Consider the following 23,235-nt stretch of genomic DNA (forward strand, 5'->3'; position numbering starts at 1 on the left):
AGGAAAGTCTAAAGGTGGAAATTGCAGAGGCTCAGGTCAAGAGCCAGAGGACACAGATTCAAGGTGAGTGGCAAAAGGACCAAAGGCAACAAGGAAAAATTTTTTTCCCCCTTTTAACGCAAAGTTATTTGGGTCTGGAATGCACTGCCCATGAGTGTGTTGGAGGCAGATTCAGTGTTGGCTTTCAAATGGAAATTAGATAACTCCAGTTAGAAGTATCTCAAAGCCAGCAACCTCAGGACTGTGTCAGTGCTAGATTTCAGTTTCCTCATTTAATAGCAATTAAAATTGATCCATGGCAGTTTTAAGAATGTCTAGTTTTCATTTGACTGAATTTGAGACTCTATACTTGTATCTGAATAGAAAAAGAACTGCAGTGCTATGGGGAAAAGGCAAGGGATTGGGGCTAGCAGAGTTGCTCTTGGAGATATGTCACACAGGCATGATGAGACAAATGGCCTTCTTTGGTGCTATAATTATTGGATGATTCTGTGCAGGTGTACCTGTCTCCCTCGCGTCATGTGCCATCTTGTCCTGCAAGAGAGACTGAAGTGTGTCAATGAACGCTATGCAATCCGTTTGACTAATGTGGCCATGGTTGAATAGCTAGAATATGTGCAAGCTCTGTTTGGGTACGAGGCTTGGAGCAGCACTAATTGTATGAGGGGCAAGGCAAAGTACATGAATGCGATGTACAAGCCCTGATTTAGATTAAAACAAAAAAACTGCGGATGCTGGAAATCCAAAACAAAGTTCTGTCGAAGGGTCATGAGGACTCGAAACGTCAACTCTTTTCTTCTCCGCCGATGCTGCCAGACCTGCTGAGTTTTTCCAGGTAATTCTGTTTTTGTCCCTGATTTAGATTGTTGGTAGTTAAGTGATGGGGGTTTAGTGACTCAGCTATGTCGGAGGCTACTGGTGCAGTTGGTAGGACATGGCTTTTGAAGATGCATTCACTGAGCTTGGCCACATGAGGTAATTGAACTTCTTGTAGCACTGCATCCAAGTCCTTCAAGCTACAGTCCTGGCACTAACCACCAGAACCAAGAGCAAATCTGCCAGCAGCTGCAGACTAGTCATAGAGAGCTATCAGAAACCAAGGGTGCGTTTTCTGATATGGAGTCAATAAACAAGAAAGCAGAGAGGCCCATTCTTGGGTACACAATTGCGAGCTGCCTGAGGAGAGTTGCCTAGCTATATGCTGGTGGAAGGATCCTAAGAAATCTCAAACATTAGAGGACAGCAGGAACACTGAGGAAAATCAAAGTAAATTCCTGAGAGCTGTGGCACACCTTGGTTTGGTCCCAGGGGAAGTGAATAGACCTCAAGATGCTGTAAAGTATAGGGGAATTCTTGGGAGGAAATAAAAGTAGAACAAGAAAATGTACTATTCAAAATTTTTATATGTAAAGTCTAAGTGTTTATGAAACAGTGTTAGTAATGCTTGCTTTGTTTTACTCTTGTACGGTAGAAGTTTTTTTTGTTTAAAACATGAAATCTTGCAGCGCAATTCTTTCAGTTAATAACTGGGGGTTCAAATTTCTTTTTAAAAAATTACTGATCTCCGAGATCGTAACACATCTCAATCCTTGCAGCCGTTTTCAGGGACTATCCAATTTAACCCCACTAAGTCATGGTTATGGTGCTGGAGCAGTCATTCAGGATTTTTATGGGGTAGCTTACTGAAGTCCAAGGAAAAATGGACTTTTTTGTCAATGGAAATTCTGTCAAAGTTTTGTATGTTAATTTCAACAAAGCCTGTGGCACAGCGCCATACAAGCAATTAGTCCAAAAGGAGGAATATATGAAATTCAAGACAAACTCTTGAGGTGGACTGAAGACCAGTTAGACTTGAAGGCAGAATGCAACTGTGAATACAGCTGCATCAATGCAGCAAGTAGTCAATGCAGGGGAACTACTGGAATATGCCATTTCTGTACATAATTTAGAGCTGGGTACAGAAGCAAAATGTAAGCACACTGGGGAGCAAGGGAGTTTCAAACAACAAAATCAAATACCCATGGGATTTGGATAGTTCAAGAAAGTGGGCTGAAGAATAGCAAATGGCTTTTAATATGGACAAATGCAAGGTAATGAGTCTGGGGACAGGAAATAAGTAATGGCGACATAAAACAAATGGCTATAGGACCGAACAGCATAGTGATCTGCAGTGTGATCAGTGGATAGCTCACAGAAACCAGTAACACAAATTACAGCAGTAGAAAGAACACTAACTTGGGGATTTATAGCTTTTGGGATAGAGGATAGAGTGCAAATCTCAGGCAGTGGGAATGACTATATACATTGGGACAAGCACACCTGGAGCAGAGTGTACAATTTTAGTTGCAAAACCACAGCAAGAAGAAAATAAAGTTGTTACTTATCTTAAAACATTTCGGTTACAATGATAATTGAGTAGCCTTGAAGAGAACACTTAGAAGCTATTATTTAAGCATTTAAAATTCTTACATAATAGGTAAACTGATAGCCAATATAGTAATATTACTCCAGGAACAAGATGATCAAGTGCAAAAAAATTAGAAGAGTGAACAATTTGGATTTAGTAAACTCAAGAGGTGGTGAACACATAGGATTGTCCGGAGCAGGAATGAAGGTATATGATTTGGAAAAAGTTAATAATAGGATAAATATTTGCAAGTGAGAAATTGAGCGCTGTTGGTTTTGTATATCAGTGCAGTCTTTTCTGGTTGGATACTTTACCAAGTTACTATACTTTTAATAAAAACTTACTAGCCTGACACACTAAGGGGGAAAATAGCACTTTAACAGGTGTTATTAGAATTAAGTATAAAAAGTTTCAATTTTCCAGTAATGCTGAAAAGAGATAAACTATAATTTAATGGAACTGAACAGCAGCTGGTCCTTCAAAAGCACAATCATGCAACTAAAAAAAACATGATGCTCAAGTCATTCTTCCAAGTTTCTGAATGGCTTTCATAATTCACTCAATTTTTCTGGCAGCTGTACAAGTATAACACCTTAAATGATTATTTTTAATCACTTAAACATGAAGTATTCAGATGAACTTGAATAATCCTTTTTAATAAAATAATCAATAATTTGAGTCAGCATTCTATTTTTACTTCAGAAATTGGAAGTCTAAATAGAAAAGTACATTATACTGCAATTTCATTAATTGTAGCAAAAATAGATTACATAGCAGAGAACATTAAATCAACATTTACTATTTCTACTAAAATTAGCAAACTGAGGAAAACAAGACAATACGAAAAACATAATTTGTGTTATTTGGGACAGGTCCATTTTGGAATCACATTCTTACAAAATCCACATGTGCAGCATTATGCAAATGTCCAATTAAAGGCCATAACAATATATGAGGCTGTAGCTCTATTCAAGATGGACTTTTAAAAAAAAACCAAGGCAATCATTATCACTTTCTACATCGCTTCCTGTTGTCAAAAGTCTCTTCTAAACTTAGAGCTTCAACCAAGCCTTCAACCTTCCTCCCCAGACGCCTTTACTTCCCAATTAGCACACACCTGTCTCTTCTGTAAAATGCTTATACATTGTTCTACAAGGAGTGCTTTATGAATACAAGCTCCTGTGGTAGTCTCATGTTTAATACTAAAACACAAACAAGTGTAATTCATGAATTTTAACAATTCAAGCAAAAATCAAGTAATCCATAGTCTGCTCTATTTTGGCCCTAAAGACTTGGTTGCCACCTGTTGCAGAGAGTAAATTGCTGAAGTAAATGAACCCAGAGTAAACATGGCAACAGACTGCCTCAGTTGAGATTTTGGGAAAGGGTGCAGAAAAAAAAGTTCAAAACATGTGTCCTTGACTGGGAGCCCACACATCCTCACTAGCGCTATGACCATTTGTCAGGCTCTGCCACATTTCCTCCACACCCTTCCTCACAGAAGTTAGCATGTAGGTTAAAAGTTTCAAAGGGTTTAGTAAATAGGATCCCGTATTGTGTTCTAAATTATAGCAATATCAATGGAATTAAATTAATTGAAAGCAATTGTGTCTACTAAGGCAGTTAATTTGTAATTTATTTCTCCCCACTCAAGCCGAACTCTACATTTCAAAAAGTTTCATTTTCACCAAGAAAGCCAAAAGTAGTACAAAGGTACCAAAAAAATTAAAACATTTTAAGTAAGCTTACTTATTTTTAATTGGAACATCAAGTTGGGAATACAACTGCAGTAGTGCAGCAATGGCACAATAACATTAACAGACGACACCATCACACACGTGTAAAATGCAATAAGTTTTACGGCTAAGCTGGTTAACTAAATACAGAATCTATTTCGGCTTCTCAAACAGAATTGAAAATTTGCTTTACTGTCCTCTAATCTTGAATCTTCTTCAAAACAAAGAATATATACCTTCAATATTGAGAATTAAATGTGAAAGGACTGCAGTTATTTTTCCCTCCAAACAACACTACAATATTGACACTTCATTTGTCGAAAAAAAACAGAACATTAGGTGCCGAATCAGATGAATAATAGTCTTATTATTACTACATCATGCACTGATTTCTCTAATTTGCAGATAAACAGAAAAGATTGAAATCTTAATAAACAAAATCAATGTATTGAGAAGAACGCTAGAATTTTACAGCCCCTTGGGGTCAGGATGGCAGGCAGGGGTGGGGGCCATAATACTAAGTCCCATGCCAGCAGCACCAGTCCCAGCACCCATGACAATTTAACCAGCAGTGGGGGAAACATCAGGCAGCCAGCTCACCCATGCACTCACACTACCACTGGGATTTTACCCATGATAGGAGAAGCCCAAGCCTAGTCACCAGGCTGTCCACTGAAAGCTGGCAAGCCTTGGTGCTGGGTTGGGAGGCAGCAGGATTGGGGGGTGGGCCTCCTTGATGAGAACACTGTGCCAATTGGAAGAAACACTCTCCCCCAAGCCATCTGTCCCCTTACCCTTTCCAACCATGCATCCCCTTCACCTGAGCCTGCCAGCCTGGCCCCAGCAAGACCCTGAACTCAGCACAAAGTTTGACTCCATCGCAGCTTACATCCTTCTAACTTGCTCCCCAGTGGTGTGGCTGGGGCACAAGCATTGCCGGCCAGTTGATTGGTCAGGAGCTCTTTGGGGCGGAAAGTCCTCGTGGTGAGGGGGCAAATGTCCCAGCCAATTAAAGGGCCATTGACTATTTAATGGTCGCAGGTGAGCCAGCAAAGCGGTGGTGGACTTGCCCCCAACTTTTACGCCACTTAAAATTAGGCCCAATGAATTCATAGAGGTCCCCATTCAACCAAAGAGAGCAGGTGAAATTTTTCTCAAGGCAAAAAGCAAGAAAAATATCATTCATTATAAGTTATCAGCATCTAATACTTCTTGTTGAGTATATCATAGGGAGATACAGCAAAAATCTTTTTTCTTCATCTTAAAAGGTTCACAGTTGAAGTAAAGGGCATCACAAGTGCATCAGCCTGCATGTTTTCACTTCCTAAACCAATCTCACCAGCCAATAGTGGAGCTCCAGCTTGAGAACGATTATAGACGTACACTTCGGCATTGGTCGACCTTTGTCACTGGGAAGAGTTACAATAACCCAAATTAAGTCCACGTTATCAGATGGAAGCTTTTCTTTCAAGAGACCAAACCATGTTAAGCTGGAACACCTTAGCTCAGTTGACTTGTGGCTCCGTGTAAGAAGGTTGAGAGTTCGAGAACCACACCATGAGCACATAATCGAGGCAGATAGTCCAGCATTATACTGAAGGAGCAAAGATTTATTAAGGTGCCATTTTTCAGTTGAGACATTAACTTTATACGCGTTTAAGCTGTAGTCGAAGTTAGCGAGGTGGATATCCTGGAAGGATGACATCAAACACATTGTGAAACCTCTTTCCATCCAAACAGCTGTGATCTTATGTAAGCCAGCTAGTTCCCTCAACAATTTTGGCAATTGGTAGTTTCAAAAAAAATCAAATTTGTCCTTAATCAGAAGACTAGAACTAATTTATTAACTTGACCAAAGTTTGATCATTGACCTACACAGTGATAAGGGGAAAGGAGAATTAGAGCAGTCAATCTACTCCTTCAAAAAGTAGTTCATAAGCAACATAAATAGGAACAGGAGTAGGCCATTTGGCCCCTTGAGCCTGCTCCGCCATTCAATAAGATCATGACTGATCTGCTTTTGTTTCAAATTCACATTCCCATCTACCCCCGATAACCTTTGCCTAACCCTTGCCTAAGAATCTATCTACCTCTGCCTTAAAAATATTCAATGCCCCTATCTCCACTGCCTTAAGGCAGAGTTCCAAAGTCACACTATCCTCAGAAAAAATTTCTCCTCATCTCTGTCCTAAAAGGGTGACCACTAATTTTAAAAACAGTGCCCCCTAGTTCTGGACACACCCAACAACAGGAAATATCTTTTCCATGTCCACCTTGTCAATACCGTTCAGGATCTTGGATACTTCAGTCAAGTATACAAGACCCCTCACTCTTCTAAACTCCAGTGGAAACAAGTCCAGTCTGTCTAAACTTTCCTAATAAGACAACCCACTCATTCCAGGTATCAATCTGGTAAACCTCCTCTGAACCGCTCCCATAGCAGCTCCTAATTTTGGACAAAATGAACCAATGATATTCACATACCATAATGACAGTTGGTGGGAAACCACATATAAAAGGTTTCAAAATATATTCTCAATTTAGGGTCACAACATATAATCAAACATGAAATTCTAAGTGGTGTTTGACCAGGCAAGTAAAAGATGAATCTGTCCTTGATGCTAACACTTGGTGCTAAAAGGAGAAATTCTCCATTGCTTGTTTATGGAATTTAATGTAAATTGCCAACTATAAAATCCAAATGGGAGATCAATGGCTATCTATAAAATTGGCCTGCAGTTTGTAGAAAACAACTTCTCTTATAAACATCAGTTTGATTAATTCAAGTCCATAGTACGTTGGCGTATTTCAGGCAGAAATGAAAAGACTTTATAAAATTCTTTCATGGGTTATGGGTGTCACTGGCTAGGCCGGCATTTGTTGCCCTCGAGCTGGTGTGATGAGCCACCTTCTTGAACTACTGCAGTCCATGTGATGTTGCTATTCCCACACTGTTGTCAGGAAGGGAATACACATGTACAATTCCAGAACATATGGAAGCAAATGCTTTGATATAATGCAGCAACTCTACCTAGTAGATAGAAACTTTCTGAGGAGAGAGTGCACCAAGGGCAAGGGTAGCCATGGAGAGGGGAGGGGGGTTCAAACCTCAGGTTTTCAACTCAATTCCAGTGCAATACTCAAGAGTGCCACCTTGTCATAGCTTGACTGTCTTTCAGATGCGAAATTAAACAAATGACCCTTCTGTCTTTTCCAGTGATCTGAAGGGAACTCAGGTCTATTTAAAGAACAGTAAAGAATTCTAGTATCTCAGCTATCATTCTTCCAAACAGCACCACAGGATATTAAAAAGTTGTTTGGAAACAAGATTTCAACTCAATTAGGAACATGGAGTATCATGTGGCAGAACCAAATAGTACACTGAATTCTAACATTGACCAGAGCATTGGGAAATAAGCTATCACTTCTGGATTATCAATATCCATTCAAACAGACTCAACTCTAACAGTTGGATAGAATGACAGTGGCTTGGTTTGATCTGTTATATAAACATGCTGAGTAAATAAGCCTGTTATTTTCATTTCAGAAGTCCACTGTTCTCTTCCTTATATAAACAAGATGTCAAAATACAAGGTAACTTCCTTCTCCTCTCCCTAAACCTCCCTTAATTTACAAATCACATTTAATACAGCTGTGAACCAAACTTTATATCTGATCATTTGTAAATCACATTACTCCCTAAGCAAAACCTACAACATATGCATTCCACTTTACTGAGTGAGTGAATAAACAAGGGGTTTTTAAAGAACAAGACCAGCCCGAAAGAAATTCCATTATGGCAAATAAGCAATCATCGAATTGAATTAGCAGTTTAAAAGAGATGACTACTTTTTCATAAGGAGGCAAGTGTTAAGAGAAACTTGTTCAAGTTATGAATTTTTCACAATTAAAAAGGTACTTTAACTATAGCAAAGCATGTAACCACAACTACTAAACAGCTTCCTTTGTATTTCAAGAGTGTATTCTGCTGCTCAGTTACATCATCTACAAGAACATGCAGGGTCTCCAAAGTGTTCTTTCATTTCCTACTTGGGTTTCCTTATTGTAGACTATTGCTTACTTGGTGGTGTAGTGGTAATGTCACTGGACTAGAATGCTCTGTGGACACAGGTTTAAATCCCACCAGGGCAGCCGATGGAATTTAAAAATTCAATTAATAAATCTGGAATATAAAGCTAGTCTCAGTGATAGTGACCATGAAATCATTGTCAATTGCTGTAAAGACCTGTTCCACTAATGTTCTTTAGGGAAAGAAATCTGCTGTCCTTAACTGGTCTGGCCTACATGTAACTCCAGATCCACAGCATGTGGTTGACTATTAAATGCCCTCTGAAATGACCTTACAAGCCACTCAGTTCAAGGGAAATTAGGAATGGACAACAAATGCTGGCCTTGCCAGCAATGCCCACATCCCATAAAATAGTTTTTTGAAATTATAAACTTTATATCTAGGTGGCTAGTTTGATATTAAACAAGTGGGAAAGCAGTATTATGCCAACTGCTTCCCGATTGGCTTTTGGCTGCTCTTCAGCAAGTCCCACCTCAAGCAAACAACACTGTTAAGTGGTGCATTATGATACCAAACAGAAATAAAACACAACCCCTTAATACATTTTCCCACATGCACAGAGGAAATTCACCTGATTTATGACGAGACAAATAAGCAGCCTTGGTCTGTATGGGATTGTAAAGGGTGAGGTGGATGAGGAACAGAGAAGGTTGAAGGGTACGCATTATTCTACAAATCTACAGCTCTACTCATCACTGATGGCAACTTCAGTATTCTTTAAATCTTACAACATTCTGGTGAAAATTTAAATGGTATTACTCAACAGGATGCAGAGTAGACTGTTCCTACTGCAGTCCCAAACCTTTCAGACCAACCAAATATGAAGAGGGCCCACTCTGTGGCAAAATCTCACATCCACCAACATCCTTTCCAATAAAGGGCTACAGCCACATGGTGAATTCTAATTTACAAGTCATTTACAGGTCACAAGTGAAGCACCACTGGACGAGTTGATCATGCTTAATCAGACTTTAATATTTATACGAGGAACAGAAGGAAGGTGATTCAACTGCACTTCAAAGCTGAATCAAAAAAAAGTCTAGGGAGAGAATTCAAGTGGTGAAATTTCCCAGATCATTTCTGCAGCAATACTTTCTCTCACATCACTATCTGTGGTGAAGTACAAGTTCAGTTGAAGGCTACAAAGCCATTTGATGAACCAGGGTTAGTGCAACACCCATGTGATGGAGAAAAGTTTAAAATTTACCATGTGCAACTCAACCACTAGCAAAATATAAATTCTGAAATTCAAAAAAAAATCTTGAAGGCACTAGAGACAACAACCAAACCTTAATGAAAATTGGGCTCAACAGCTTTTGAGGTGATTTTTTAAAAATCCTCTTTCAGGATGTGGGCATTGCTGGCTAGGCCAGCGTTTGTTGCCCATCCCTAATAGCCTTCGATGGATTGAAAACTTCCACCCTCCCAATCTTCCTTTTTCTCTTCCTGTAAAGATCCCAGTTGAAATAAATTTGGGCCATTTCTACCTGGTGGATTTAGGTCCATCATACAAAGATCAATAATACCACAAATTGGCAACTTCGCAAATCACGAGAATGGTTAGGGTGGGAAATGGAAATAATGTCACATTGTGCACTAGGGGGTGCTCCAAGGCTGAAGTTCAGCCACATTAAGGAAATAGTGAATATTGCAAAAGGGTTCAAGTCTACAGCACTTGAGTAAATTAGACAATTGCAATCACATTAGGTCATGTTAATATCTCAAATTTCAATACTGTTCAAAGCTCTACAGATGCTTGGACATGGTAGGCAATCACAGTCATCAATAATGCTTTATTGTTCATGTATGTAACAAACAAATGATGCCTATATTTACATAATTTTAAGTTATAAATGGCTTTTCAATAGTTCAATTGCAATAATCACCCTTCCCACAGAAAATAAAACTTTGCCACTCATGGTATGTATATTAATGATTGCTGAGAAATGATTGCATTTACGGTAAAATGGATGAGCAATCAGGTTGAATCAGTAATATCTTTCTCCCCCCTCAAACTTCCTCCACCACAAGGCAAAGTAAATTGAAAAAAACTACAGAATATCAATTGTGTTCAATAGGTTATTGCCGGAGCTACTATCCACTTTTCATTTTCCGGCTTACGCAACTTTGATGCATGATACGACAGTGCAGAAGCCAATCTTTGGCACATGGAAAATGCAGCTTTCACAAAGACATGGAAAGCTCCAAGATTCAGGTAGGGAACTTTGACTCTGCATCTAACTTGCAGAACTCTCACCAGAATGATTTGAATCATTGGAAAATTGAAAAAGCTGCTGTATTATTTAAATTCCCCTTTATGGAGAATATTAAAATGAGCAACCAATTTCCAAATAAAATTTTTACTAACACAATTAGCAATATTTAAAAGTAACTAGAGGATAATTCATCACATTGTGGAATTACGCAGAAAATTTAAGTTAAGAACATAAGAAAATGAGAAATAGGAGTAGACCTCAAGCTTGCCCCACCTTTCAATAAGATCATGGCTGATCTACCCCAGGCCTCAACTCCTCTTTCATGCCAGCTCCTCATAGCCCTCCACTCCCCAATATTTTAAAAATCTACCATCTTAAATACTTTCAGTGATCTAGCCTCCACAACACTCTGGGGTAGAGAATTCCAGACTTTCACTATCCTCAGAAGAAATTCCTTCGCATCTCAGTTATAAATGAGTGTCCCCTTATTCTGTAAGTGTGTCCCCTAGTTCGAGACTCCCCCACTAGTGGAAAGATCTTCTCAACATCTACCCTGTCAAGCCCCTTCAGAATCTTGTACGTTTCAATAAGATCACCCCTCATTTTTCTAAACTCTAATGAATAAAGGCCTAACCTGTTTAGCCATTCTAGATAAGTCAACCCCTTCATGTCAGGAATCAGCCTGGTGAATCTCTTTTGAACTGCCTCCAATGCCAGTATATCCTTTCTCAAATACAGGGACCAAAACCGTACACAGTATTCCAGGTCAGCCTCACCAACACCGTGTAGTTGTATCAAGACTTTCCTATTTTTAAACTTCAACCCACTAGCATTACAGGCCAAAATTCCAAAATGAATAATTACTTGCTGCACCTGCATGCTAACTTTTTGCTCATGCACAAGAACACCCAGATCCCTCTTTGCTGCACTTTTTTGGAGTCTCTCTCCATTTAAATAATAGTTAAATTAAGCCATTTATCAATTTTTTTTTCATGGAACATTGGAAAGAACACTTTAAATCACAGTACTTAACATTGATTTTCCTTCTAGTCTTGGGACAGAATAATAGATGATAGTAATAGGTGAATCATGTGCCCCCCCAACACCCCTTGCAGAAGCAAAGTCAGCATGGAGCCAACCCACTCCACAATGCACTGTGGTTGGGCTAAATTGGGGCAGTGTGGGACTTCTCCCCTGCCCCCCACAACAACTGTCCAACCTTCTGGACCTGCCAGCTAATCAGATTTACCAGCAGCTCCATCAGCCCCGGCAGTGCCAAGAGTGCATAAGTGGGTGCTGCCAGGACTGCAAGCAGGCGCATGGATCCCAGAGCCAGCTAAGTCCAGGGTCTTGGGCATGGACAGTCTGGGCAGTTTGGGGAGGAGGCGGGGGGCAGGGGTGTGGGGTGGTGTGTTTAATGAAGCAGGCGGATAGGAAGAAAGAGTACTACCATCTTAGGGGGGTTGTCCCCAATCTGCAAAGGGCACTCCCCAAAGACAATAACCTCTTCAAAAAAGCCTTTTTTTTTTAAAGTGGCTTGCTAACCCCTACCCAAATGCCCATGCTAACTCTTATGTCATGGGCAGCTTATTATCAGGATCAATGGGCTTATTAGCCAATTATTATTGGCTGTATCATGGGGGCGAGCTCAGGAGCAGGCAGAAATGTGGTGGAGTGGGCACCCATCCTGCTTGATGTGCCCCCCCACCCCACTGAAAACAAGCCCAGCATGGAGAGGTAAACTGCAACTCTTGGTGCTACAAGCAAGCTATTCTACTCAATGTTAGCACATAAAGCACTTCTACGCTGCTTAAGTCATACAAGTAGATAAATAGTTAAAGTACTAAGTGGCATCAGCTTTTATGAGCATTGGGTTTTTACATTCATGAAGTTAGGGATCAAGAGTAATTTGACAAGATGCAACTCAAATTCTGAAGCACAAAATTTTAGTGTACAGACATCCCCCACAGTCCCAGTAACCACCTTATCAAAATACCAATACTCACCAATGATAATTTGCATAATATTTCAGTGGACTGAATTGTACAGCCAAGTGAGCCAACATAAAGATTTTTAACGTAAGAGTAACCCGTAATTTTAATTCATTTCTGCTTAATCCTGTGGCTGTAAAATAAAGTCCTGTTGCTTTAAAAGCCTGTAGGTAAACAGTACATGCATTCCTTCAGATAACGAAAATAATTTCATTGAATCACTTGTATGGTATACAACTCCTTTAAGTGACTAAGATATATTGATGCAAAAGTTAACTTCAGTTATATCTGTGTTACTGACAAGTCAGTTACAACTTTTTTAACACTTCTCAACTGACCACAGTTGGTATCAAAATCCTTCATTATAATAGGAAGTTGCATTAGGTTGTAAACATGGCAGTGTTTAAACAAAATGGACTGCAGCTCACCAAGCTGAAGATTGTTTGCTTAGATGAGCATTTCCAAAGTTTTAAATGTGCTTCAAGTGCCATTATCTGCAAGGCTGCTAACCAAGAGCTGGAAAGCGAGATGAGGCTGGAGGGCTACTTGTCACCCAGTGTAGATGCAATGGACCAAAAGTGCTCCTCCCTTGCTGTAAATTTCTATGTCTCCATTTCTATGAGCTTTAATTTTTTCCATTCCCCTTTCCAGATCATCCAGATTTCCACATTCACCTACCAGTATATAGGTTTTATATTTTAACCCCTTAAAAGCATTGTATGAAATGTACAAATCATAATTCACATATACAACTTTAACAGTGCCTTAACAGAACTACTCACCAGTAAAGTGACAGAGGAGGTTGTTTGTTCAAGCACAATATTTGCAGTGATAGGTGATAGTTTGAGTCACAAGTTACACAGTAATTTGGACGCTAAAGAATAATGCCAAATTTTTGTGTACTCCACATTTCGGTGAACAATATTTTTGTTACTCCTCTAACTACCCCCATCCCTACCAACCCCCCCAAAACTTCCGCCAACTTCTTTCAGTTACAAATTATTGACAATGGTTTAACTATGGGAATATTCTTTATCACTGTACAAATGTTGTGGGGGTAAAAAGAAAGTGGCAGCCATAACTTCGTTCCCTTAGAATCATAGAATCTTTCAGCACAGAATGAGGCCATACTAAAGTTGAGATCATTTATGTAAACAAATAAAGCAACGCCTCCAATACAGAGTCTTGGAGGGATCAACAGCATCCTTCTCCAAGCTCTGACTGCAATCTCCTTCTCAGCTACTCAATCAGACTGAAACAAATGGTGTGAATCCTTGGATTTCTATTTGACCCTTGAACTAAGTTTTAACCCTTGCATCCTAACATGACCAACACAACCTCTTTCCATCTGTGTAACATGCAATCCCTCTGTCACTGAAACACTAATTCAGCGGTGGGGAACCTTTTCCTTATCAAGGGCCACTCACACAGAAAAAAAATCAGTCGCAGGTGACACAAAAAAATAAATAAAGTTAGCTTTTCTAAGAGTAAATACAGAAACATTAAACTCACCCACTGCTTAAATGCCATGGCTGAGTTTGCTTTTACTAAATGAGCCTCGTTATGCCTGCTGGCACTGATGATGATGTTGCTACTCGCAACTGGCTTTTCTCTCTCCCTCTCCTTTCCCACTCTATCTCACCCCCAAACCAGCCCAGGGCACTGACTCAACAACCCAAGGCTCTGGCCAACTCCCAGTCTGAGGAAGCACCTGGGCCTGGAGCCTTGGCCCCGTCCTCAGCTTGCAAGGGCTGAGCCCCTGTCCTGGGATACCAATGGAACTTCCACCGGTAGATCAAGTATCCTGCTCCCTTTCTCTTCCACCCTGGGTTCCTCACACTTCATTACCCAATAGGCAGCCAGCAACTTCCCATCACTGTCCTGGGCTCCTACTCCTGGATCTCAGGCCTCGCTCTCTCCCCACAGCCTGGGCCTCTGGTGACTGCTGCCAAGGCTCAGTATATGACGGCGACTGGCCCAGAGTGCAGCACATTGGGGCTGGCAGGGCCACATTTTGAAATCTCACCACAAGCCGGATGAAAAAGTGCAACGGGCTGGGGGTTCCCCACCCTGCCCTAATCCATCTAGATTCCAAAAAATCCAAAACTTGTCCTGTTTTGCATTCAGTCCCATTTGTCCATCACAAGCCCCAGCCCAACAAGAAATTAAACTACTCATTCCTACCAAATTTCTTGATGGCTTTGCTGCACAAGATCGCCAAAAAGGTCTTCCAGTCTTTCTTACCTTTTGCAGCATATTTCAGTTAGCTGAACAACACAAAGGAGGCCATTCTGCCCATCAAGTCCATGCCACCTCACCGCAGAGGAATCCAATCAGTCCCATTCGCCCGTTCTGTCCCTATACTCCTGCAAGTTTGTTTCCTTCAAGTGTCCATCCAGTTGCTTTTTGAAATCATTGCTCATCTCCATTTGCACCATATTCTGTAAAAAAAGTTATTCCTCACATGCCACTCCCAAATCCATATCTCTTGCCCAAAACCTTGAATCGGTGTCCCCTAATCCTTCTCCTAACAGCTGAGAACAATTTTTCCTTACCTACTTTACACAAACCCTGTCATAACCTCGTACACTTCTAGCAAATCTTCTCTCAATCTCCTTTGCTCCAAGAACAAACCCAGCTTTTCCAACCTAAGCTTGTAGCTAAAATTCCAATCCCTAGAACCAGTCTCATTAATCTCTTCTGCACCCTCAAGGACTTTCACACTCACAAGTGTGGTGGCCATAACTGGACACAATACTTCAGTTGGGGCCTAACCAGAGCTTTATACATATTCAACATGGCTTCAATAAAAGCAAAATACTGCAGATGCTGGAAATCTGTAACAAAAACAAAAATTGCTGGAAAGACTCAGCAGGTCTGCCAATATCTGTGGAGAGAAATACAGTTAATATTTTGACTCCGTATCACACAGACTCGAAACGTTAACTCTGTCTTTCTCTCCACAGATGCAGTCAGACCTGAGTTTTTCCAGCAATTTGTGTTTTTGGGTCAACATAGCTTTACTGATTTTGTACTCAGTACCTCTGTGATGAGGCAAGATCCCATGTGCTTTGTCAACCATTCTCTCAATATGTCCTGATATCTTCAAAGATCCATGTACATGTACCCCCAGATACCTGTCCCTGCACAATCTTTGGAACTGTGCCATTAAATCTATACGGCCTCTCACTATCCCTTCTGCCAAAATGTATCACCTCTCATTTTTCTGCATTAAATTCAATCTGCTAGCCTATTTGTGTCCTGTTGTAGTCAATTTGTATCATCCTCACTCTTTGCCAGTTCTGAGTAAAAAGCCGTGGTCCAGCGCTGACCCACGGGGAACCCTAGTGTTTACTATTTTCCAGCCTAAAAAACCATGACTTGATGTTTTCTGTCCTTAATCCAATTTTTTTTTATCTGAGCTGACACTGACCCTCTTATTCCAAGAGCCACTTTTTTTTTTTTAAGTCAGCCCTTTCTGTCTCCAGGTACAAGGCCAGGTAAATGCAATAACTATTGCAAGTAAGCCTGCTGGCTCCAGGTAACCTGGAAGAGGGCGAGTTCCCCAAAGAGACTTCCAATCCTTGCCAGGAAACTCAATGATCAGGCTGAGATGTACTGGCAACCAAATAGCATATAAACCCCTCTCCCTGGGATAAAGCCACCAGCCTGTCCCTGGACCATATGTCCTTGAAATTGGGGAAAATATAACAGGCAAAGCAAACATCTACCAGGAAGCATGATATTGTCATTTTTCACATGTTCGCACACAGAGGGGGAAAAAGATCGTTAAATGTATGCACCTGACCCTATATTCGCATTAAAAATGTGGAAAGCAAAATACTGTAGATCGGAAATGAAAACAAAGTGCTGGGAAAGCTCAGCAGGTCTGGCAGTGTCTGTGGAGAGAGAAACAGTGAATGTTTCAAGTCCAATATGACTCTTCTTTGGTAGAGTTTTTCCAGCACTTTCTACTTTTATTCTAGCTTGTCAGAATTAACAGTTTGCACACCAATTCCAATTGAAGAAACCCTCCGAAGCAGAATCGACAGCTCAAATTCTTAAAATTGTGGTAAACCAATCAGAGTGACACTAGTGCAAACACAATGCTAAGTAAAGGTTATTGCTATACTTCAGTATGGCCAAGAAGCAACCTTTTTTAAACACCGTGCACTGGCTTAACAACACAATTACCAAGCTTCTTCCCCAAACAATAAAGCAGCACATTATCAAATAAAAGCTAAAAACTAGCAACCCCTACACCAACCCAACAACATACCAGTGATGATTTGTATGACTGCCTAATCCAGACACTAAAGCACCAAAGGCACTGTTAAATGTTGTGATTCTCACCAGACTGCAATCAGCCTTGTGAATATTTAACAAGTTAAAGAAAATGACTGCACATGCAAATTTTCTCGCTTTGTTTTCTCTTCATCAGGGAGGCCAACCAAAAGTGCTCAGCCTGATCAAATAAAACAAGTTAACCCAAACTGGCCCAACATGCATTGATTTTGGTTTGGAATTTGATCAGCGGTCATTCCAAAAGAGCATATAAAATCATTCTTTAACTAATGCTATCATTAATTAAATCAAACCAATGTTTGAGTGAAAAGTAGTAGTCCTTTAGCAGCTGAACAGAAGGAATTCAGTTATTTTCTCTACCAAATCTGAACTAGGTCAACAAGCAAATTTTACATTTATTCAAACAATTTGTGACAGACTTCAGGCAGCAGTTCACTGAGTAAAGGTGCATACAATCAATTGGATCAATCGTTCCTTGCTCCCAGTTCAAGTGACTTACTGATCTCAACTATAACACTGTGGTGAAGTACCTGTTCATAAAGATATTGAGGACAACTTGTCATTAAGCCATGGTCACATTTCATAGTAGCAGGCTAAAAAGCTGCATGGCAAGAGCCTGGAATGTGCCCATCTAGTTACATGACCTGCAGATCTGTTGATGCCTACATGAAAAAGGAGGAAGACCAGATTTGTGAAGTGGGGCATAAAATAGGCAGCTGATCTGATCCTTTTAGCTTTCTATTCGTTAGGATCCTGAACAGCAAAATTGAAGTCTTGGAAACACCAATACATCACGTTCACCAAATATGAAATCCGAAAGTACAAGTTTTTCTCATGTGGTATTAATATCAATATTGGAGGATGCAAAATTTAAACTTTTTGACATACAATTTCTCCCCCCTCCCAACTAATGGCCAAGGTCAAAAGTGTAAGATAATACACGGCTAAAAAATAGCGGGACAGACAAGATGAACAGAGTCATAGAGGTTAGGTGAAACAAAGCTTCAGCTTTCTGGGAGGAAAGAGAAGGTTAAAGGAGCTCCAAGTTTTTGGGCCCTGGAAATAAAGACTGTAGTTTTTTTATTTTCAATAATGAGGAAGCATAGAGAGATTTTTTTTTAAATGAAGACCTTCAGAGAAGCAAGAACTAAGTTCAGAAAAACAATGCATATCGTTGTAACAATAAATGGTTGGGGGGGGGCGGGTAGACACAGCAGGAAGAATAAAAGGTCAGCTATGAACAAGGATTTTCTTCTATCCTAATTCACAATTCTTGTCTACAACTGATTCTTTGTATAACTGTTCGATTTGAACAGAAAGATTTAAAATAAACTGACTTAAATGGTTGTTTGAGGGTAGGGAAAGACAAAGAATTACCAAAATTGTTATGGGCCTAGTTTGGTTCAAGCTAAAACCATCAGTTTTAGATGCATCATTGATTGCATTTTTCTAATATTAGTTAATGCATGGAAAAGATTTGTTGCTAAGCTATAATAAATGACTTAATATACCAAAGTAAATTGAAGTGACCCGGCTTTTATTTGAAGTATTTTGTCCTGTAAATTCCAACTCAGCCAAGAGGATAATGCAGAGCAAAAAATTTCCACTCCTGACCACTATCCAGTTATAAAGTAAATGCATAAATACATCAGGCAAGGGCAGACTAGAAGGGACTTGGGTGTGATGTACCCAGTAAAAGAGACAATGGAACTAGAGATTTTAAAAAATGAATAAACAAGGAATTCATGATAATTTGTGATCTTATTTTCAGAAAGGTGATTTGTATTTTAAAAAATATATAATCACACTCAGGATTCATGCACTGCTGGCAAGGCTGGCCTTTACTGCCCATCAGAAGACAGTGGTAAGCAGTCTTTCCAAGTTGCTGCACTTCATGTTAGGTAGGGAGTTCCAGAATAAATAACCATGAGGGAGTATATATGTCAACATTAGGATGTGTAATTTGGAGGTGATGGCATTCCAATCCATCTGCCAACTTTGTCTATGTGGTTGAGGTTGATTGTTTGGGGGGTGCAGTGCAAAAGTCTAGCCTACTTGCTGCATGCAGTACATCCCGTAAGTAGTGCGCATTGTAGTCAAGGTATCCTGGTGGTGAAGACATGACATTTTAGGCAAGTGGATAAGAAACTGATCAATGGGATTATTTCCCCTTGAACGTTGTGGAGCTTCGAGGGTTCATTTGGCTGCAAACTTCCATGCAAGTGGAAAGTATTCCATTACACCCCAGACTTGTGCCTTATAGGTGAAGGTGCTTTGGGGAGACTAGACCTGAGCAACTCACCACAGAATATCCCACCACTGACCTCTCTCAGTGATTGTATTTATGTGGCTCTCCAGTTTTTTTTTCTGCTCACCATTGCCAACCTGGTGGGGGACAGAGTGATGATAATGTCAAGTAGAGATGGTTAGGTTCTCCAGTGCTGGCACCTGTGCAGCACTAACATTATTTGTCACTTATCAGCCCAAGCCTGGTTGTTTAGATTTTGCCACATGTGGGCATGGACTATTTCATTAGCTAAGGAATTTTAAATGGACATGAACACTGTGCAGTCAGTAAAAAACTCCACTTCTAACCTTATGATAGAGGGAAGGTTGATGAAGCAGATGAATGTAGTTGGGTCGAGGACACTGTCCTCAGGAACTGCTGCAGTGATGTTGTGGGGACTGGAATGATCATATTGTTGTAAGTCATTCATTTTCCATTGTACCAGGTATAATTACAGCCTTGAGAGTTTTCTCCCTGATTCCAGCTGATTTCAGTTTTACGAGGGCTCCTTGTTGCCACACTCTGGCAAATGCTGCTCTCTTGTCTGTTCTGTTCTCCCCTCTCCTCTGAATCAACTCTGCTAAGTGATTCAAGGATAAAACCCTGCTCTTATACATTATTTCCAATATTTCCATCCTGATGCTACCCTGTGATTTATACTCAAAAATATTTCATGGCATTAAACATTTTAGCTTTAATAATCAATTTATTTTCATCAGTGACAAAGAAAACAAGGGAACTCTAAACATACTGCACCTATCTCTGACCTTGGCAAGAAAAGTGTCAACCCCTCATTAAAACAGAAGACAAACACTTCAATTTCGCGCAAGTTTTTTTTGAGAAAGAAAGTTTGTAAAAAGCATACATAAGAAGCTTCCTTCAAAATGGGAGAAAAATAAATGAGAACAAATATTTCCATACTTTCACTGGACCTGAGACCAGTTTTATTCCCTTGGTTTTAGTCTAAGAGAATAACGTTAATGTAGAACTCAAAATAAAATTCAGTCAACTGTATAGTGCTCTGAATGAAGGCAAGAACATGGCAGTAACAAAAGGTATCCAAGTTCACAATCTTAACTAATCACAAAAAAATACAAAATTTTAAAATTGAAGTATTAAAGGTGATATCTGGAATCCTCCTCTTCCAAAAAGTCACTTCATGTCTTCGTACTCATGTCACATTTTCCCATGAAGTCAGTCTACTAATGGATAAACTGACTAATATATTATACTGTATGACTAATTCTTTTTCAAAAAAACTTCAATGTAAATTACTATGTGACTTATGTAGTGGCTGGGTCGTCAGTACTGATTTGAAAGGTATGAACATGTTGTTTGAACTACTGTGTGTAGCTGCATTCAGAAAACAAGGTCATTACTCAAAGACACTTGTAAAGTACAAGTCTCATCAAAATTAATATCTTATAACCCACCATAAATAACGTAGCTATTCTACATTTTATCCCATCTTGAAATTAAAACAGATACTGTAAAAATACATGTTTAAGATGTCCCAAAGTTTCAATGGCAAACATTTTCTTTACAGAACCAGCATGACTATAACACTAATCTTCCATTTTCCAACAAACATCATGCATAAATTTGGAGAATTTTCCCACAAGCTTAGTGTGAAAAGACTAGTCCCTCCCTATACAAAGGGCAGTGAATAGACCCTTTCTTTTAAGGCAGAAACTGTATGAGGTATAGTGAACAAACTCCAAAGGTAACTATGCCTTTCCCCTTGTGCTTTTCTACACGTAGTACACAATGGTTGAAAAAAAGTTCAATAAATTCACACCGACCAATCCAGAAAGCATGCCCGAGACAACTCAAGGCTCAGCCAAAAACAAATAACTACACTTATTACAAGAACAGCTGCCAATTTTAAATTCAGTAGTACAGGAACAAAATTTTTACTTTTCCAAACAATTGCAAAAAACAAGGATTGGTACTTTAAGACTTAGGAGAAATATATCAAAATCTTACAGTATGATGTTTAATTTTGAAGGAAGTCAACAATTTCTAGATTACTGAGGTGGTAAGTTGAGATATAATTTCCATATACATTACTGAAGCCCAATGCAAAGGGTACAGTTAACACAGACACACAAACTTGTCTACTTGCCTGATCCTCAAGTTATGTGCATTTTCTACATAAGGACATTTTTCTTCTCCCACCCTCTTTTACATAACATACTCCTGAGTATAATTAGTTATTTGTATCACTTGGTCAATCATCTGCTCATGCGTAGGGAGTAAGCGAACAATACTCTGAAAAGCTAAATAGAAAATAAACACTGACCCACACAGTGGATGTGCCCAGTACCTCAGAAGAAAAAACAAGAATCCCTCCCCCACTCTCTACAACAGAAAATAAACAAGGATAATGCCCAGGATGACCTAGTACTTTGTTCCTTCCTTTAGGCACATTCACTGAAAAAAGGTCTAAACACACATCTGATTTGACAAGCATTCAGGTTGACAAAGGATGTAGTGAAAGTGAAATCATACCTAAGGCATTCAGAGTCGCTGGGTCAAAGGTCACCTAACAGTACCTCAGATGCTTGCTTCCTGCTGAGTTTGGTTAAAAAGGACTTCTCCTGGAAGACATACCTTTGGAAAAGCATCTTTTGGGTTTTAAATACATATACAAGACATTTTGTGGCCAGATTAGTCCTTTCATTTAACTGTTGAAGTCCAATGTTCTTTTTCATTGTAACCACTTTAGTTAAAAACACTAACCTTGTTACAGATCACAAGTTGAAGTTTATCAAGCCAATAGATGTAAAAACATTACCAACTCAACGAGACTGCAATGCAGGAAAAAAATGTTTTCAGCAGACGAAAGTCTGAATATCTGCTACTGCCTTTTCACTTCTGATGCCAAAGTTTAATTATAGTTTGGTGGGCAAAATCCCCGTCGGTCCCACAAAATCCAGCCCTTGGAGTATTATGGTGCACTAAGCTTCAGGTTAGGCCAATTGGGGATATACAGTGCAGTGAAGTATATTTTGCATCTGGCCATGCTTGACACTGACACCAAGTTTCAAAAGGCACATGATGCATTCCAATCTCTCGTGCCAACATCCTTTACCTTTACGAGTGCAAATTTTCAAACAAATTTAAATAGACTCATTTATGCTCAAGATATTTTAGCAGCTTATCTGGAATCAGTGTGTGTACAGCAAGAGGGTATTCATGCCACTGAAAATCTTGGTCAAGCTAATTTTGTGTAGAAACAGGAATCATCTGCCTTGCCTCTACTTCACTTCATCACGCTGTGATGATGTGGCATTCTTCTGTTCCTTGATCCTCAACTGTTCAATGTCTGTATTATTCAAGTCACATTTCTCAATTCCTGTTGTAAACCCACTTTGCTTTCCCACAAAATGGTTAAGAGGAGATAAATTAGTTCTGTTAGCACACACTTTCTCAACACCTGGTGAGTGAAGTTTGGCAAGTAGTTTGTTGATAAACCAAAGTATGTATTTCAAAATAGGAAAATAAACGAGGGGAAATCCCTACCTAGGCACACTTGGTTTTAATTTCATAGGAGTGAAAACCCACTCATGAGAAGAGAGAGATGCAGGTGCAATATTGGTAAATGAAACTAAAATATGTGAAGTACAAGGTTATAAACAAAATAAAATTTGGATAGACCACCCATCAACAGTCAAGTATAGCATTGAGAGAAACAAACAAATGTAGAATAAATGTCTTTCAGTAAGACTTGTCCATAACTGGGTGTTGCAGACTGGCACATTCCAAGATCCAGGACTAGGGGCTGAGGGATGCACTAAAGCTAGGGGCAGCGCAGCAAAGGCTTAATGGGAAAAGCTATCTTCTGAGGCATTTCAGGGGCTGGAAACTAGGTTGTACAAACATGTAATGAATATTGCAAATATTAACTCTAATTGTAACTGTATTGAGTAACATACAGTATAGGAACAAACTGATTTGGATTGCACCTTATGGAATGTCAACTTTGAAAAGTCATGTAATTTTTAATAAATTTTATCTCTAAAGTATATTTTTGGAAAATAATTTGCAATGAAGAATTACCGAATTCTGAAATCTCCAATTGTACAAACAAAACTGAAAGCCAATTGCTTTAACCTGGACAGATTTTAAAAAAAGCTACCCTAGTGGGCAGACAGAGCATACGCACACACTAGGGAAAAAATTAAAGATTTATGACTGCTC

General features: G+C 39.6%; 1 protein-coding gene across 2 annotated transcripts in view; it reads right to left on the reverse strand.

Moving 5' to 3' along the window:
* Positions 1-23,235, reverse strand: part of zeb1b (zinc finger E-box binding homeobox 1b) — a 189,191-nt gene that overhangs the window by 163,466 nt on the left and 2,490 nt on the right. The gene's annotated exons all lie outside the window — the stretch shown is intronic.

The sequence above is a fragment of the Carcharodon carcharias genome, chromosome 3, assembly GCF_017639515.1.
Source record: "Carcharodon carcharias isolate sCarCar2 chromosome 3, sCarCar2.pri, whole genome shotgun sequence".
Classification (NCBI taxonomy): domain Eukaryota; kingdom Metazoa; phylum Chordata; class Chondrichthyes; order Lamniformes; family Lamnidae; genus Carcharodon; species Carcharodon carcharias.